Genomic DNA, 15,194 nt, shown 5'->3' with positions numbered 1-15,194 from the left:
CATGTCAGTTTCTTCTTTGTTACCAGGGGGACTCATAGTTTGTGAAACTGGAAAGCCATATTTGTGATTCCTTTGTAAAAAGTCTTTGTGTAGACACTCACAGACTTAACAACAACAACAAAAAATCCCTCTGTCAAATCACTGGGTCTGGTCCAGTGGGGAAAACATAGTCACAGGAGGCAGCCCAGAAAGGGACACAGGCAGGACTGGCTTCGTGAGCATGTGGCCTGGGTCCCATGTTCACAAGGGTGCCAGGTTTGTGTTAATGCTCTGCTCTCACCATCTTGAAATTCCTAACGGCTTTTAAACAAAGCATCTCCCCCACCCCACTTTGGTTTTGCACTGCACCAGCCAACTTGTGCGGCCAGCCCCGGAAGCCGGTGACAGGATCAGAAGACCCAAGTGAAGAACTTTCCATGCAAGGTGAGAGCAGTGTGCCCGGCATCCCATCCGCTGGTGGCCGAGCTCGCCTGACCCAGTGACTGCACTGCCGACAGGCCTGCTTCCTCTCACCTTGCTTTATGCCCAGGGAAGTAAGCCCGCTTCTAATGATTTCCTCAGTTCAGCATTAGAGACGGAAGTCTGCTCGTGCAGAGGGGGTTCAAAGCAAAGTTCAGATTAGCTCCGGGTAAAGACGGTGTTTGATCCCTCACAACTTGAATGTAATTGCTTTCGGAGGATGTTATGTTGCACTTTCCCCTGCAGAGTCGGCAAGAAATGCCGCTTTTCTAAGAGGGTGTTCCTTAAAGAAATTGGGCTCCCATCCTGCAGGAGGTTGAGGTCCCTGGGGACTTCTGAGCAGTTGGGGTTTTGAGGCCAGAGGTCACCGGTGGGAGCCTCCGATGGGGCCACTTCCTCCTGATCCCCGTGGGGAGGAATTTCATCCAGTGACCCTGCAGGCAGCTGATTGAGTCTGAAATAGCAGCCTCCCAACCCAGCAGGGACCAGAACAAGGAACATTGCTGTAATTTCTTTCCTCCTCCCCTCTGAACGATTGTTAATCAGGAGGCTTTTGGAAACAAAAAAGTAAAAGGAAAGCAGGAGAAAGGAGACCTACTTTGGCAAAGCCGGTGGAAAGCTACCGCTCCGCCCTCAGGTCCCCGAAGCCGCAGGGTGGTCAGTGGGCGGGGGGCTGCGGATGGCTCAGAAGCTCAGACACATGAGTGACCACACGCCCTCACCCACCAAGAGAGGCTTTTAGCACTTTCCCAGAAACCAAAGGCCTTTTGATGATCCTAGTTCTAACTGTAAATAATTCTGCGTCTGTCGTCATGGCTGTGGACATTTATTGAGCATCTACTAAAGTATCAGGTCTGAGGCCATGTCCTGCGTCTCCTAATACCCCAACCACGTGGCCCAGCTCTGCTTTACACGAAAGTCTGAGGCCTGCCAGGCTTGATTTGGCCAAGAGCACACAGCTGGTAAGGGGCGGGGTGACATTTCAGGACTCCTGAGCGTGGACCATGTCCCCTGAGGCGCCCTGTTACTTCACTGTCCCCTTTGTGGCTACTGTAGCCCCCTCCCCGACATCATGAGGAGAGGGGGCTGGGGCATTAACGAAACCCCAGCAGATTTGAACCTCAGCTGTTGTTTCCCAAAGTGTAATTGAGATTTGGTGGTAGACAGGTGAACATTTTTTAAGAAGTGTATTTACTGTATTTAAAGGAAATATATGTAACTGGAGTATTAAACCTGTGATTTTTAGAATAAGCTAGCAGTTCCTTTCAAAACATGAACATAGGAAAAGAAACCACGAGTCTTTTAAATAAATATAGTCGTGTGGGTGAGAGGCTTGTATGGCCTGCTGGTTCGGCTTTCTGGAAACATCCGGCCTGAGCAGTGGGAACCCGGCTGAATATGCAGTATTAGGGTGGGGAGCAGTGCAGAGCTAGGTACCCTGACAAGGGGACTTGTTCTTGGTGGGAAAGAAGTGAGCAAAGTTGTCAGCATTTTCAGCGTTGTCATCCACATCGACAGCACTCTCACCTCCTCCTGTGGAGATGGTCTCACCACCTGTGGCCCAAACCCCAGCAGCTTCACTGACTTTCAGAATAACTCCCGTATATTACTAGCAAGAGGCCCTTCCTTCAGCATGTGGGGTTCCATATCCCCTCTGCCTACCGTGGTCTGTAGCTGCTTGGCCACACTAGCCTTGTCTCTGTCTCTAGACTGGACCAAGCCCAGTCTTGTCTCAGGACCTTTGCACTTGCTGTTTTTGTTGTTGTTCTTCTTCTTCTTTTTAGATTTATTTATTTATTTTAGAGTGAATGTGTGTGTGTGGTGGGGAGGGCAGAGGAAGGGGCAGAGAGAGAATCCCAAGTAGACTCCTCACTGAGCACAGAGCCCCATGCGGGGCTCAGTCCCATGACCCTGAGATCTCAACCTAAGCTGAAACCAAGACTCAGAAGCTCAACCGACTGAGTCACCCAGGCACCCCTGCACATGCGGTTCTTTCTGCCTGGACCTCCTCCCTCCAGATATCTGCGTGGCCAGTGTCGTCTTCTCGTTCTTGTCTTCACTCCAGCATCTGCCTTGATAGAGGGGCCTTTCCTAATGTCCCCCTTTCTTTCTGTCAAAGACCAGGTATTAAGTATCTTAGACCTGAGGACCCTATGGTCTCCAAGGCAGCGCTCAGCTCTGCCATTGTGGGGCAAAGCCTTCATAGACAACATGGAAATAAATGGGTATGTGACACTTTATTTTTTTTTCAGTGACACTTTATTTTACAAACAAAGATGGTCACATGGGTGTCACCCACCAGCGGAGTCTGCCGAGCCCTGCTCTTTCCTGTTACCCTTTTTTAAAATTGTCATAACACGGCTCACGATCTGAAATGATTTCGTTTATTGGTACGTAACTTTGTCTCTTTGTGTTTAGAATGCAAACCTGGTGAAGGCAGGCACGTTCCCCTTCCTTCCTGTTTCGTCTGCATCCAGAGCCCCTCGCATGCAGCGTGCGCTCTGTAGTCTGTGTGACATGAATGGATCCTGTCACTGTGGGATTCCTGCATTTCTTTATTCTCGCTTCCTCGGCTCCTTGCCTCGTATGGAACATAGGAAACGGAGCTCATGGACAAAGACAGATAACAGTCGTGGAAGCAGGCTGTGGTTGGACATGAGCAGCCAAACAAGGTAGAGAAGTCGCACAGCCTCGCAGGGCAAGATCTCTTAGGAAGTCAGAGGGGGCTTCTCAGAGGGTGTGCTATCTGAGCTGAGATGGAAGGATGCATTAAGCTCTGTGCTTAAGGCAGAGCCAGGAAGAGCGCTCCCACACAGGGAAGGGCCTAGCAAGGGCGTGGCGGCAGGCGCCTGTCTAGTTTTGAGTCTGGGAAAGGAAAAGCCATTGGGGCTGGAGAAGAAAACCAGGCCCAGGTGTCACTGCAGGTCAGACGAACAGCACCAGGTGGAAGTTGGGAGTCCGGTTGGATGAGATCATGGGAACAATGGACAAAGGGCTTTTTCTGGAATACGGACTTGGGCCCTGCGTACTTAAACGTGGGCTCTGGTTTCTGTGAGCGCAAAGGTTGTGGCACCCCGACGTTTAAAAGTTCGTGGTCCATAGATCGCCTCAGTCTTCTTGAGTCGGCCGACATTTGGAGGCAAGCTCTCCAGCGTCCTATGTAATTGGTAGGTCTTGGCTCTCAAAATCTGTAGCCCATTGATGAGCAGTCCCCTGGCTCTCGCCCTGCTCTCACGTAGGCATCTAAAACTCATCAGTCGTCAGCAGGGAGTAAAACAATGGAGAAAGGGTAGCATAGGGCATGGAAGAGTGGGGAATTGTAAGCCCTGAATAAAATTTTATCGAGGTGGGCCAGCCCTGCTGTTTATGAGGCCCTTAAAGGGAAACTGTGATCTGCAAACCTGAAGACTGTTCTTCCTTGTCACCCTGGTGAGGGGAGAAAGCCCTGACACTTCGAGGACTCTGCCTCCAACTTCTAAGCCTTGGCCAAGCCCTAATGAGGCTGGAACCAAGTTCAGGGGTAGAGGTGGATGATGTCACAAGCCTCGGGGCTGCTGGGACAGGAGGGCCACAGGAGAGGGAAACAGACATTCATCCAGCACCTACCAGGCGCTGGGGTGCTGAGGGGTGCACACCTACTGTGTACACGCCTCGTGGATTCTACAGCACCCACCAAACATTCTTTCCAGCAATAGTTACTTAATATTTTTCTTTAAATGCACTCACTGTTTACTTGGGCTCAGCCTTCAGCTCTGCTACCCATAAAAATCATGGTGTTAATGAAGCCTATATTCTTAAGTGCATCAGGGTCAATCTGTAACTTTTTTTTTTAAGATTTTATTCATTCACCTGACAGAGATCACAAGTAGGTGGAGAGGCAGGCAGAGAGAGAGGAGGAGGCAGGCTCCCTGCTGAGCAGAGAGCCCAAGGCGGGGCTCGATCCCAGGACCTTGGGATCATGACCTGAGCTGAAGGCAGAGGCTTTAACCCACTGAGCCACCCAGGCACCCCTCAATCTGTAACTATTAAAGTTTTTTCCAAAAGGTTTGTTCATGAACCGACCAGAATAACTCACGTGCCATCGTTTCTAGCGCCCTTGGCCTTATCTTCTTCAGTTCTCGTGAGTTTGCTAGAAGGTGCTATTATTGCCTTCATTTTGTAGGCAAGGAAACAGAGACCCAGAGAAATTTAGCAACTTACCCAAAGTCACACAGCTAAGAACCAGCAGAGGCTGCATTTGAACACAGACCTTTCTGGCTCTGAAGTCCAAGGGATATGCTCCAGCTTCTCGGGGGAAGGAATGGGAGAAGGATGTCTGAACATCCCCAGGGTTGGATGGACAGATTGAAAGCTTCTCGGGACAGGTACACATGGTAAAACGGAGGCCAGTTAGGCTTCCTCCCTAGTCTCGGGAGGTAAATATGACTTCCGCCGCCAATAGCTAGGGTCCCATGGACCTGGGCATCCGACTTGCCAGACTCTGAGGATTGTTCTTAAGGCACCCCTTCCTGGCACAGAGAGAGAGCCCTTAGTCATCCCATAAAATAACAGTAACCAATACTGGCTCCCACACGAGAACCCGGGCGAGTGAGGTAGAAGGCAGGGAGGACAGCCCACACACTGTCCCCACCACCCAGCACTGAGGGCAGCAGGAGGCCCCTCCTTTGTAGGGGAAGTTCATTAGTATTCAGTCCTCATGGAAGGGCCTTGGAGGAGAAGAATTCCTCTTAATGGGTTCTGAATGAGCCCAACTGCTGGCTCTGGGGGGGGCGGCGGCCATGGGGAGCAGACTCTTGTGCCCTTGAGATGCTGCCCGGACAGCACAGGGCTGAGCTCCGTCATGAGTTGGGGAGTTTCATGGGGCGTCAGTGAACAACAGGCCCCTCCCTGGAGTGGGCAGCCCCGCCAGGCAGGGGGCATGGGCCCGCAGTTGGGGGTTGCAGCTTGGGGACAGGAGGAGGAGGGACCAGGTAGAGTTGGCAAACCCAGCCAGATCCCCAGCAGGGGAAATAACCATGGTTAGCTCTGGTGTTCACATTTTCCCTTAAAGCCCTTAGCTCTTAATCTTAGATCTTAACCCTTGGGGGTTAAGATCTCAAATCAGGATAACCAAGCTTGGGGTCATTGCTAGTCTCTCTGTGGCCTAGCGGGATGATAAAGGCCCCCTCTTAAGAGGAAGACTAGAGAGAGCATCCTGCTGGGGTCAGCGTGCCATCCTGCCCTGGGCAGTACTGGGAGGGCCACTGGCCAGAACCCCCACAATGCCGTCCACAGATGATATGGCCATTACCAGGGCCTCGAATGAGAGCTACCTTATGTTTTAATTTAAAAAAAAAAAAAAAAGTGTACTGGTTTTCTATTCTTGTAAAGCAAACTATCTGAGAACCTGGTGGCTTGAAACAACCATTTTGTTTTGCACCTGATTTTTGTCCAGGTCAGGGATTTAGGGAGAGCTCGGCGGGGCAGTTTGCTTCTGCTCCGTGTGGCAGCAGCTGGGGCTGGGCAACCCACTTCTAGAATGATTTCTTCATCCATGTGTTTGCCGTCTTGTTCCTTCTTGAGCTCCTTCTCTCCCCACTTAGCATCTTGTCTTCCAGAGCCTTCTACCATGACATGATTCCCTCCCAGCGGGATGGTCTCAGGGTAATGACACTTCTTAAGCGGCCGCTGGTCTCCGGGAGGCAGGACGTAGAGGCTGCTGGAAAGTTGGGGGCTCCAACTGGAACGGGCACAACATCACCCCGGCTCAAAACGGTCACAGCGCCCCCCCTAAATACTAGAGACTGGGAAGAGAGACCCTACCCTTTGTTGGGATGGGGAGACGGGACGTGTGTGGCAAAGAATATATGGGGTACATTTTATAGTTGCAGTCCTCTTGGGAAAATACAGCCTGCTGCTCCTGAATTAGCAGAGATTTTTCTGGAGCTTCACGATGAATTTTCTTTCTTGAGCTCCCCTTTGCCTCCCTTGTAAAGAACAGTGAGAGGCAAGGCACAAGTGTATTTTTTTTTTTTTAAGATCAAAATATATGTCCACTTCTTAATTTTCTTCCTTTTTTTTTTTTTCCTAAGATTTTATTTATTTGAGGGAGAGAGAGAGTGTACACAAGCAGGGGGAGCAGCAGAGGGAGAGGAAGAAGTAGACTTCCCGCTGAGCAGGGAGCTCACCGCAGGCATGGATCCCAGGATCTTGGGATCATGATGCGAGCTGAAGGCAGATGCTTAACCAACTGAGCCACCCAGGCACCCCTCCGATTCTTAAATCTTCCGTCAGCTCTTCATGGGATCCTAATATTTGATCTGAAAGGTTACTCTGATAAGGTAAACCGGCTTGCAAAGTGGAGGTAGCCCCAGGGTGAGCACAGCTGTTGGGGGGAGGGACATTGTATGTGTATCCATGGCAGTTTCAAGTTTGCTGTTGCAAAAGCAGCTGGCTTGTGTTTGGTGAGGTCCCAAAGACAAGGCCATCTGGCCTGGACCAGCCCACCCCCCACCCGGGTGTTTAAATATGAAGAGGGTTTTACTGAGTCAATCAAGAAAGATTCAGTTACTGAAATGGAGGCAAATTCAGGCAGTAAATTGATGTTTTTGATTGAAATTTGCTTCCAAGCCAAGCCCTTGGGTCATTATTGGACATTCGCCTCCCTTTAAAAATATGGTGTCACAAATAACATGCACACCCATTCAATTGAACATTTGAACCCCTAGCTAAAAAAAAAAAAAAAAAAAAAAAAAAAAATTCTGAATAATTAGGCAAGCTAACATATTTTTATTTTGGATGGTGCTAAACTTTGCAAAGAATAATAGAAATAGATGTTACATATTAATTCTGACTGGAAAGGAGTTACCCCACTCTTCTGAGGTGTCCCCAGGCAGGGACACTGCAGCCTTGTCTCTGCCCCTTACAAGCTATGATCACAGGCAGGTCACTATTACTTACGGTGAACCTCATTTTCTTCGCCTATAAAATGAAGATGGTTATACCTATTTAATCCCGGACTGGTCTAAGAGCAAAACGACACAGTACTGTTTTTTTTAAAAATTGGGCTTTGTAGGGCGCCTGGGTGGCTCAATCTTTGTGTCTGCCTTTGGCTCAGGTCATGATCCCAGGGTCCCAGGACTGACCCCCTGCATCGGGCTCCCTGCTCAGGTGCAAGCCTGCTTCTCCCTCTCCCACGCCCCTTGCTTGTGTTCCCTCTCTCCCTGTGTCTCTCTCTGTCAAATAGATAAATAAAATCTTTTAAAAAAATCGCTTTGTGAGTTCAGAAATTTTTTACATATTGAACCATGAATGTTAATAACTAACATGGCCAATTTCTCTTGTCTGAGAATTAACATTAGCCATTTAAAAGTTAAATGTGTAGAATCTGTAATTATTTTAAAACACAAAGTTTAAAAAAATTAACTGTGTAACTCTGAAATCTAGAGTCTGGGTACAAGCCATAATTTGTGCACTGTGCCTTAGGTATACATAAGCTCAATTTCGGCTGACCTACGTGGTACTTTCTGAAATTAAAGGCTTGATCTTACAAAGACAAACAAGCAAGGAGACCATTAGACAATGTTTTGCTGCTTGGAATAAACTTCAACCAGTAATTGAGCTCTAGTGTTGAATGGGCTAATAATAGCAACACGTGTATTACTTTCATTCTGATAGACGTAGATCGGTTATTTCTCAACAAGTAGCTCACTGAGGGCCTAGGAGGGGAAGCTCTCTTTGCCTTGGGCTGCCTCGATGGTCTGCAAACACCATTCTCACAGAATGCTGCTCCCGTGAGCTGGCGATAGACATCCCATGCCCAAATCAAAGGGAGCTGGCTTCTCCTCCGGATTTACAGAAGACAAAAAGGAGGTCAATGGATCAGATTTTTTCCTATATTAATTTTTTTTTCTTTAACTATCTCTTCTTCTTACATCTTTGGCACCTGAATCTGCTTGACCTAATTGAAATACAGTCAAAGATGATGTCTGCCGTGCAATGTTAAGTACTAAAAGTTATTTCCATTGGAAACATTGCCTGTTTCTTTGGGTCTACAAACAACACGATCACTCCCACATTTAAGGATGACTGTATTATGCTCTGTTACCAGGAATGGGCAGATCTGGCCCACTGTTTGTGTTTATAAATAAAGTTTTATTGGAACACAGCCATACCCATTCATTTACATATTGTCTATGGCAGCTTTCACTGTCTGGCAGAGTTGAGTAGTTGTAACAGAGACCTTATGGCGTGCAAAGCTGAAAATATTTATTATATGACCCTTCATAGAAAAGGTTGTTGGCCTCTGTGCAATAATACCATGGTAAGGGTATGACGACACAGGAGCAAGCTGGCTTTTTAACTTTGAACTTGGGGTGCCTGGGTGGCTCAGTGGGTTAAAGCCTCTGCCTTCGGCTCAGGTCATGATCCCAGGGTCCTGGGATCGAGCCCCGCATCGGGCTCTCTGCTCATCGGGGAGCCTGCTTCCTCCTCTCTCTCTGCCTGCTTCTCTGCCTACTTGTGATCTCCGTCTGTCAAATAAATAAATAAAATCTTTAAATAAATAAATAAATAAATAAAGATTTAACTTTGAACTTCCTCTGAGGTAGCAAATTGCTGAGACTACCATCTTGTGGCAAGACTCCATTTGAGTGTTCTACTTTCCTTCCCAAACCTGTGGCGAATATGATAGGCAGGAAGAAAATTACTTTTTTTTTCTTGTTTTGTTTTTTTATTAATGTATTTATTTTCATAAACATATAATGTATTTTTATCCCCAGGGGTACAGGTCTGTGAATCACCAGGTTTACACATTTCACAGCACTCATCATAGCACATACCCTCCCCAATGTCCATATCCCCACCACCCTCTCCCGTCCCCCATCCCCCCAGTAACCCTCAGTCTGTTTTTTGAGATTGAGTCTTTTATGGTTTGTGAAAATTACCTTTTTTAAACCGTTTTCCTTTTTAAGGGAATATTAGGTTATGGTTAAAAAGAAAAGGGAAGGGGGATTTGAGTTTACATGATCTGGTTCAAATCCCACCTCTACTATTAATTAATTTGCCCATTCAATTCTTTATTTAATTAGCAGGTAGTTTATTACATACCTAGCCATGGCCGCTGTCTCCAGTATGTACACCTAACCTGGGTCCTGGGGGTCTTGGTTCTCTATCGCTGAGGAACAAACTGCTCACAAACTTTGAGGCTTAAGCAGTTATTATGACTTGAAGCTTTGTGGGTTGACTGGGCTTAGCTGGTTGTTTCTCCCTTGGATTTTTGCGAGTGTTATGGTCAGATATGGGCCGGGGCCACAGGCTTCTGAAGGTTTGGCTGGGAGGGCTGCTGAGCGTGTCTCATTCATACGGCTGGCAGCTGGTGCTGGCTGCTGGCTGGGAGCTCATCTGGAGCGGTCGACTGGAGCACATGCGGCTTGGGCTTCTCGCAGAATGATGGCGGGGTTCCAAAATGAGGCTTCCCAAGAACAAATGTTGCAGGAGTCCTAGCAGGAGCTTCCTATCACCTGGGCTCTGAGCTCCCAGAACATTATTTCTGCCACATTTTCTTGATCAGAACAAGTCATGGCGGAGAGCCCTGTTTCAAGGGGAGTAAGATCCCACCTCTCCCTAAGGGGAACGTCGAAGAATTTGTGGGCCTCTTGCATCTGACAGACGTGCGTATAGTAGGGAGCCAGCGACAATGGCTCTTCTGTTGAACTGCATCTTTTACAAGTTCTGATACGGAAAAAGAAGCTGTGATGATCTGAACTTTTAATAGGGTGGTCTGGTCTGGAGAAGGGCCAGGCAAGGTTTTTGGCAGATGGACAAGGTGAGATGGGAAGGCTGATTGGATTGAGCCGGGTGGAGAAGAGAGGAGAGAGTCATCCAGGCATAAGAAACAACCAGTGCAAATGTCTTGGGGCAGGACCACAAGAAGGCTAGTGTAGCTAGCGGAGAGAGAGGGAGGGAAACGTGGTAGGAGTTAAGGCTTATTGGCTGGATGCTGAAGGCCACAGTTCCTAATCTTTCTAAACTTCAATTTCCCCACTGACAAAACAGGATAATATTTACCAAAGGAGGCTGTTGTGAGGATAAATTAAGAATAAGTCAGTGATATTTTCTTCTCCCTTGGAAATGGCAATTAACAAATGCAAGATGTTTTGCTCTTCCCTCCCGCTCATGATCTCCATCCTCCAGGGTCGAATCCGAGCCTGAAGTTCACACCTTGAGAGTTGGAAGCTCTCCGTGACATCCTACCTAAACTGTTAAGTCCCATAGCTTGGAAGGGTCCCCGTGAACGAAAGTCATTGCCTGGTCATTATTTGATGTTTAAAGTGACCCCAGCCGCACCTCAGTAACACACAGGGATACGGCACAAAGGGTAAATTTCTCTGCTGGCCATGTGTTGATCTGCCTGGCTTCTTCCCCAGCCCGCAGCCTGCCCGCCTCATGTCACGCACGTCTCCATCCTCCTGTCCTTCTCTTAAGGGGCCTTCTGCGATCCGTGTGGCTGTGGGTAGTTGTGTGCCACGCAGGACCATTGCACGTGGAGGCTGCAGCCGAGGGCTCTGGAAGTCCATCCTGCTGTCCTGTAGAACTCGGACCGCGAAATCTGGCCGTGGAAGGATCTGGAGGTGAGGGCTGTTGGCGTGGCCCCCAGGGGCTGCAGCTCCTCCGGGGCCACTCTCAAAGCCAGTGTCTGCCGATGGGTGTCAGGCCTCTGGCTGCAGAAGCTGCCAGGGGTGGGGTTGGGACCCCTGCACCCTAGGGAGTTTCCCCATCTTTCTCAAACACTCCCAGGCACCTTCTCTGCTTTAGTGTTTCGGGTCCCCGTACGAGGCCCCAGGGAAATGGTGGCAGAGGGACCCAGGGCCATTCTGGGGATCTGGGAGTTGTGCTGAGTGAGGGAACTCATTTTTCCCCAAATAATTCTCCAAATGTGTGGGGTGCATCCTTTCCACTAACTGGGTCAGGAAAGGGCCAGTTGTGTATTCCACAGGCACAAGCTTCTGTTTTGCTCTGAATACCATGGTGGTTAAGAATTTCCAGCGCAGGTCTTGCTGTCAGGGTCATGAGATCAAGCCATGTGTCCTGGTCCGTGCTGAGCATGGCGTCTGCTTGGGATTCTGGCTCTACCCCCTCCTTCTGCTCTTCCCCCGGTTGTGCTTTCTCTGCAAAGGAAAAAAAAAAAGAATCCCCTTCTCTACCCTGGTGGCCCCCAATAGGGGTGGGAGTGGACACTGGGCAGTGTCCAAGGACATTTTTGGCTGTCACAACTAGAGCAGGAGGGCTGCTGCTGGCAGCTAGTGGGTAGAGCCCAGGGATGCTGCTGACCATTCTCTAGTGCACAGGACAGCCCCACATAAAAGAATGTTCTGGTCCAAAATGTCAGGATTGATGAGGTTGAGAAGCCCCAGCCTACTCCCATCATCTGCTTTCCTCCCGTGACCGTGTCACCAGGACACTGACTTTCTGGTAGTTCCCCACACATGCCAAGCCCTGGATGATTTGAGGGCCCTCGCACCTGCTGCTCCCTCTGCCTAGAATGTTCTTCCCCAAGGAAGCCTCCCCCATTCTCCAGGTTTCAGGTGGGCCTCCCTGGACCCTCTTATCCCTATGTGCAGCCCTCCATTTATCCTGCGACCACCCCTTCATGCCCTCTACCCCTCTAAGATCCATAAAGATTTGGACCATCACTGTGTTGCTGTGTCCTCTGCTTCCAGCCCAGGCCCTGGCATGTAGTCCAATCTATGTGTGTTGAAGTCAGGGGACAAGAAATGGGAGAGGTTGACAGTGGGCTCGTCCTCTTTGCTGAGCCTCAGTTTTGTCATCTGTAAAATGGGAACGAGGATCATCTGTACCTGCCTGGGAGGTCGGATTCTGGTACTTATACCAAGCACTGTGCGTGCTGCCAGGTGTGTATTGTGAGTGCAGGTTAGAAGGCGTAAGCACTGGGATGATTTTTCGTCTGTGGGGGCCTGGTCCGGGTTCCGTGGAATGCCTAGCTTGACGGGGGAGTGAAGACCGGTAGCACTGACGGTGCCCTGGGCACTCACGCTGTTAATGTGCTTTCCGTCTTTGCCGCCCCCCCCCCCCCCCCGCTCTGTTTCCAGAGCTCCGTTCTGCAGCTGAAGGAAGGGTAGTTCAGGGTAGAAACAGCTGAGCAGGGGCCACTCGAGCATGTGGCAGGCGTGGCGCTCAGGCACGCGCAGGTGGCCTGGCCCCCATCTTCACCAGGACCCTGAGCTCCCCTTCTGTGACTTGTTTTCCACCTCGCCCTGCACGAGTGTTCACTTTTCTCCTTTCAGATGGCCTGTGGCGAGGCTCCTGTGGTTTGCAGTCCGGCCGTGCTGACGAGTCAGGGGGAGTGAGGGCGCGGGGCCGCGCAAGGCAGGACACTCATAAGGAGACCCGCCCACACGTCTGCCCCTGTCCTGTGCCCAGGTCTCACCTTGTAAAGGGGACCGAGGGATGACACGGAGGGGCCAGTGCCCTTTAAAGACAAGTTTCATCTTCCGCACGGTTCCCCTAGAAACGAGAAGCAGGGCTTCCCACGGGAGAAACCGCACGTTCAGGTCAGGAAGCAGAAGGCAGGAGGGCGGGGAAAATCTTGGCTGGAGCCTTGTTGGGGTTTCCATAGGAAAGGCAAGGCAGGGCAGAGAGAATGGCTTGGGACTGGCTGGTCTCAATAATGTCGGGGGCTTTGGCTCTAGGCGTGATCCCTGGACTCCTGGGTGCGTGCCCTGATGTGACTTAGAGCAGGGGAGATACTGGCTTATGTGTGAGCTAGATAAGCGGGAGCCGAGGGGGTGGGGTAGAGTCTAGGCATCCATCGGTTGGTTTGTATATGAAAGGCATCCCCATGGCCCACCCTTTGCTGTACGTAAGAAATAGCTAGGCCTGGGAGCCCCCTGTCCCCCCACCCCACCCCAGGCCTGGATCCTCAAGAATACAGAAAATAAGAAAAGATGTATGTTGATAACATTGACCCCGTGATGGCTGGATACCAGCTGGGCAAAGACAGAACCTAAGAGAACGCAGTGAGAGCAGCCCCCTTGTTTGCTCACGTGCGGGCACTCAGCGTGACTGCTGGGCAGTCCTGGAAGGGGCGGAACCAGCCCAGGACCCCCGAATTACGGACGTATACATACATATCTTGTATCCTGTATCTTGTCGTCAGAAATGCCACCTCCTTTCTGACTAGAGTGTCAGGGGCACAGAGAGCCCATCCGTGGCCATGTTTCTCTGTGGGCTGTGAGCAGTGAGTGTCTGCTGTGTGTCGGGCTCCGGGCTAGGCACTGGAGGCATAATGGTGAGCACATAGGTCTGTCCTCTGGCCTCCTGAAGTTTGTAGCTCAGCGGAGGAGACGGAGGTTAATTGGAGTGTGCAGGGGGTGGCCTGGATAGGTGTCAGGCACCGCGGAAGCCTCCTTGGAGAAGTGGCACCATAGCTGAGGTGGGAAGGGTATTTTGAGAATGTTTGGGGTGGGCTAGAAGAAGGAAAAAACAGGATTTGACACCACAGGAGGCATTTTTCTCCCATCATGGAAGGACCTGTGAACATCTCCGTGCCAAGAACCAGAACCAGCCCCTCCTTTAGGGGTTCACTTCTGGTCTCCTGTGAGGTTGGATTGCTCGGTGGGGTGTCCTTTGCCTCATGGTGTATCTCAGCTTCAGCAATACTGAGTTTTGGGGGGAAGAGCGGGGAGTGCCACTACACCTATTCACCCCCCGGGCACACTCAGCCCCTGTTAGACACTGGAGCAAGCCCCTGAAGAGATGCAAATACAGTGAATGTGGGCCGGTTTGCAAACTGGGTGTAGGACTGGTCAAGTTATATATCCCTTCCTCCTTTTTCCCCACCAGTAGGACCATCAGGAAAACAACACCGCAGCTGGAGATATACCCCTAGGGAGGTGTCTCTTGGCTGGGAAAGTAAATGTCATTGGATCCCCTTGGAGCTCCATCAGTTGGGCCACCTTCCAAGATGGCGGATGGTGATCGGCTGGGAGAACCCCAGTATGAGAGGAATTCCCATCAGAGTTGGAAGGAACGTTGATTATTTAAATTATCCAGAGCCTCTCTACCTTCTCCCTTCTCTGCTCTGCTCAAGAAATGCTCACCTCGAAGAAAGTCTCCTTCCCCCACTCCAATCCTTGGTATTTAGAAGATTGGAATTTGGTTGTCATGGCATTTAATCTGTTTACATGGATTTTAGTCTGGCCTTTACACTGTGGGCAACATGGTTGAATCCAGACAAGGTTAAGCCTGGCATTCTAGAATCTTTGGGGGGGTGGGGTGTGGAGTGTGTGTGTGCGTCTGTGTGCATGGGCCACCTCACATGGATATGAGTGTTATGCCACGCACACACCCACACTTCCGTACCTCTTGGGGTGCTAGTCACGTATTTTTTTCATGTGAATGAGTCCCTTGGATATGGGCTGAACTATGGCCTGAAGAGCATAAACTCTACCTCATCAGGATATAGACCTTCAACTGCAGATCTGTGGATAACTTGGGGACGGGGGACGGATTTGGGGGCCCAGAGAAGCCATCTTGCACGTACTCTTCACACGCGCCCTTGAAGCCAAGTTGGTGAGATTAAGAGGCCCTGGGCGCCTGGCCATTGGAAACAGGATCTCTTGCGGTGGGGAAAGGTCTGGTTTCCCCTGCTTTGTCTCCCAGGAAGTCTGAATGGCCTTTTTAGACATAATGGGCCAGTAGAAAGAAAACATCCTTTCCACCTTCTGCTGCCTTGT

Source organism: Martes martes (genome assembly GCF_963455335.1).
Source record: "Martes martes genome assembly, chromosome: 18".
Classification (NCBI taxonomy): domain Eukaryota; kingdom Metazoa; phylum Chordata; class Mammalia; order Carnivora; family Mustelidae; genus Martes; species Martes martes.
Note: the sequence above shows the minus strand (reverse complement) of the source record.